This window comes from Paroedura picta, chromosome 6 (assembly GCF_049243985.1).
Source record: "Paroedura picta isolate Pp20150507F chromosome 6, Ppicta_v3.0, whole genome shotgun sequence".
In the NCBI taxonomy this organism is placed as follows: domain Eukaryota; kingdom Metazoa; phylum Chordata; class Lepidosauria; order Squamata; family Gekkonidae; genus Paroedura; species Paroedura picta.
In genome coordinates this window covers 116,516,309-116,520,483 of record NC_135374.1, presented here as the reverse complement: position 1 = coordinate 116,520,483, position 4,175 = coordinate 116,516,309, and positions in this window count along the sequence as shown.

Genomic DNA, 4,175 nt, shown 5'->3' with positions numbered 1-4,175 from the left:
CAAGGAATTGGAGATACTATGTTCAGTTTCACTCCTTCCTAAATAAAGTGATTTTCTTCAACAGTCTGGTTATTGGGAATATTGATTGTGCAGAGGCAGAAAACAGCAAACCACCTCATACGTCTCTTACCTTGAAAACCCCTTGAGGGGTCTACCATACGTTGCTACCACATGACAGCACTTGACCCCAGTTGCAATGGGGGAGCATAAATCCGGGGTAGATAGGTGATGGGGGCCAAATATCCCCCTGTGTGGAGCTGGGAAGAGGCAGGGCAACCTGCCCTGAGCCAAAAACCGGCACAGAGCAATGCCTCCAATGATGTAAATGTCATGGTGAGTGACCCTGAGTGATCAAAACCAGCTTCCCCCAGCACTTCCTGGAAGTCTGATATTCTCACTAACATTTGTTTCAATGGATCATATGGACTTTAGCTCACAAAACCTTATGCTTCAAGCCAATCTGCTAGTCCGATGGAGCCATGAGGCATCTTAGAGTTTTAAAAATCTCATCTGCAGCTACCAAGCATATCTGTGGAGTCTCTCTCTTCAGCTGCACTATTCCATTGGATAAGCCACTCCATAGTAGGGTTGTGCGCTTCGGCTGGGACGGCTGCTTTGCCAGCCAAAGAGCACAACCCTACTCCAGAGTTTACAACCATGTCATGGAGAGCTTGGGGGAGATGAGGGATTTGTGATTTTAACACAGACCTTCTGTAGTGTTGTGTATTCTTACAGAGTTAGAGTCCAGCTAAGCTGAGTTGGCATGGTGTGGTGGTTAGAGCGCTGGAGGCCATGAAAAGATCAGGGTTCAAATCCTCACACTACCATGGGATCTTGACCTAATTACAATCTTTTAAAAGTACACCACCATTATTTGAGGGAAAGTGGGATCAGAATGATCATCTTGTTAAAAAAACACATTGTAAAGTTTCAGGATGGTTAAGAACTGCCAACTTTCCCCTCTTTAGCCAAGGGTGGATGTTGCTTCCATATGGATGCAGACTTCTGGGAATCTTATCTGCAAAAAAAATTCTCCAAAGAAGCTACATCATTCTGCGTGCTTTGTAATTACCCATGGTGATGGCTTGGTCTCATGAATAATGCTCAGATCCCAAGCCACCGAGAAAACAGCAACTTCCATTTTTTAGGGCAGCTGCTTAAGTAGCAGCTGGGGAGTTGAGCATCTGGTGAAACTCCTGACAGTATTAAGAACATATATTATGCCATAGTGGGGGATGATGTCACCAAAGTACCTACTTCGGTAATTTCCTCAACATATATTTGCATATTTCTGACAACTGAACTGATGTGTTTGTGCTTTAATGTTGCTAGCTACCTACCTACCTATGTCTCATATCTAGTGAAAATAAGAATATAAGAAGATCTTTCTAATTCAGACCAGTGGTCCATCTTGTCCAGCACCAACTCACCCAGTGGCCAAGCAGGGCACAGACACCTGGGATGGTTGTGTGGGTTCATGTTGGATGGCCATCAAGTGTTGCACTGTTGCAAGTGGCCACCATACCCAGCCTTGGGTCTGTGGCATCTGGGGGCTGTGCTGCCTAAGTCTTAAGTATGGCACCCAGGTCATGTTCCTGATTGGTCTTCCAGACAAGCTATAAAGAGGGAGTGTGCTAGAAGTGCCTGGGGCAGCTGAGGAGGCCAGGCCAGCACCATCTGAGGGCACCGGACATTGCGAGGTGGCGCAGAGGTGAGGGTGCAGAGGAAGCAGGGAGTCTGAGTGGCGGGGGGGCCTCTGAGGGCTGGGGTGGAGGCTGCGTGGCTTCCGGGGGCAGGTGGCTGCCCACCAGGCTTCCGAGGGCCAGGACACAGGCCAGTGCAAGCCCACACGTTGCCTTCCAGGCTGGAGGAGGCCAGGGCCCTCCTAGCAGAAGAGGTAAGGAGGGAGGGGGAAGGACTCTTTGTGTGCATGTTTGTGTGGGAGGGAGAATAGATAATGGAAGGAAGAGTGAAGGAGAGAGAAAGGAGGGGGAAGTAGGGAGGGAAATGGTTTGTGTGTGTGTGTTTGTGTGTGTGTGTGTTTGTGAGAGAGAGGGCCGAGGGGGGGAGCGGGATGGATTAAAGATCTATGGAGCAGGTATGTGTCCCATATACCTGTGAGAGCCTGGGTGTCACTACTTATAATTTTAGTACCTTCTCAGCCTTTGCTTGGTGGAATGAGCTTCCGAGTGCAATCAAGACTGTCAGAATTCTAGCAATTCCACGGAGCCTACAAGATGGAGCTCTTCTGCCAAGTCTTTGGTTGAGGACAGCACAGCTACTGCATACCACTGCAGAGCAGATATCTGATGGGCCTCCCCCTTCATGGACACTTACCCTACATTCCATCCTAGCATCGTTACGGTCAACTTTGTTAGACCTACAACAGGGGCCAACAGGACTGTAAGTCTTAATCCTATCTCTGTTACTGGATGTCACTATTGTAATAATATTTGTTTTTTTATTGTCATATTAGGAGCAAAGCCCATTATATCCAGGAATACAATGGGTGCTAGCACACATGCCTGCACTGTGGCTTTCCTGGGTGCTGACCCTCCCCCAGCCCGGTTCCCGACGGATCTTAAGATCCAGCATGTTGGGGGTGATGAAACAGGAGGAGAATCTAATCTCCAGAGACCAGTTTGACTCCCCACTCCTCCTTCATGTGCAGCCAGCTGGGTTGCGAACCTCAAGGTAGGGGCTTGGAGGTCTTCAGGATTAACAACTGGTCTCCAGGCACCAGTTCTCCTGGAGAAGACCGCTAGGAGGGCGGGAGGGAGGGAGGGAGAGCAGTGGCCATGATGGGTCCCATGGAGCTGGTTGGCAGCTTTTACTCCTCCCCCTGCCCCACCCGAATTCTTGAGGAGGAGTGGAGATAAACTTTATTAATAATATTAATAGTGATATTACTCTCTCTCTCTCTCTCTCTCTCTCTCTCTCTCTCTCTCTCTTTTACATTATGTCAGTTTTCAGAGATCAGAAGATCCAGTCTCTTTGAACATGATGGAAGAGATGGAAGGGGCTGTGGCCCAGTGGTAAAGAATTTGCACGGCAGGTGGAGCGTCCCAGGTTCAATACCCAGCATCTCCAATTAAATGATCTGACAGTGAGTGATGTGGAAGACTTTGACACTAGAGAGTCTCTGCCAGTCTGAGTAGACAATATTGACCTTGATGGGCCAAGAGTCGGATTCAGTTATGAGGAAGTTTCATGTGTTCACATCAACATGGCAAGTGCCACGAATTAGCTAGAATTGCTTAATCTATATAGTTTCCTGAGAAAAGAGATGGCAACCCGTCACATATATACTTTGCCAGTATATAGGCATTACAGTATTCTCTGCAAAGTTCACTGTGTAATAATTAGAGATTCACATGCACAAGCCATGCTGCTGCTGTTTGAGTACAGAACATATATGTATGATCTCATAACGGCAGCTGTGCCTTCCATGGCAGAGCTAGACAAGGCACAGATGGAATGGGATGCTGAGCCCTGCCAGGGTCTTGGAGAACTCAAATGTAAAAATGTTAATCGCCTAACAGAAATGTACAACTTGTCAGTAATAGCAGCTTCCCTACCAGAGGACTGGAAAGTAGCAAGCATCATGCTATGCTTATAAAAGGGATCCAAGGGATTCAGGAAATTACAGTACTGCCAGTATAACGTCTGTTCCAGGTAGACTGGAGAAAACTTATTTTTTTACAAGAATTAGTAAATATATAAAAGGAGGCTCTGCCCAGGATAATATAGGCCAGGGGTAGTCAAACTGCAGCCCTCCAGATGCCCATGGGCTACAATTCGCTAGCAGGGGCTCATGGGAATTGTAGTCCATGGACATCTGGAGGGCCGCAGTTTGACTACCCCTTGGCTAGGCTAACCCGATCTCATCACTTCTTTAAACCTAAGCAGCATCAGCACTGGTTATTAACTGGATGGGAAACAGCAAGAAGAAAAGTTGGTTTTCATACCCCAATTTCACTACCCAAAAGGGTCTCAAAGACTGATTCCAAATGGGTAGAAAAGAAGAAGAGTTGGTTCTTAGATGCCACTTTTCTCTACCCAAAGGAGTCTCAAAATGGCTTCCATTCGCCTTCCCTTTCCTCTCCCCACAACAGACACCCTGTGAGGTGGGTGAGGCTGAGAGAGCCCTGATATCATTGCTCAGTCAGAACAGC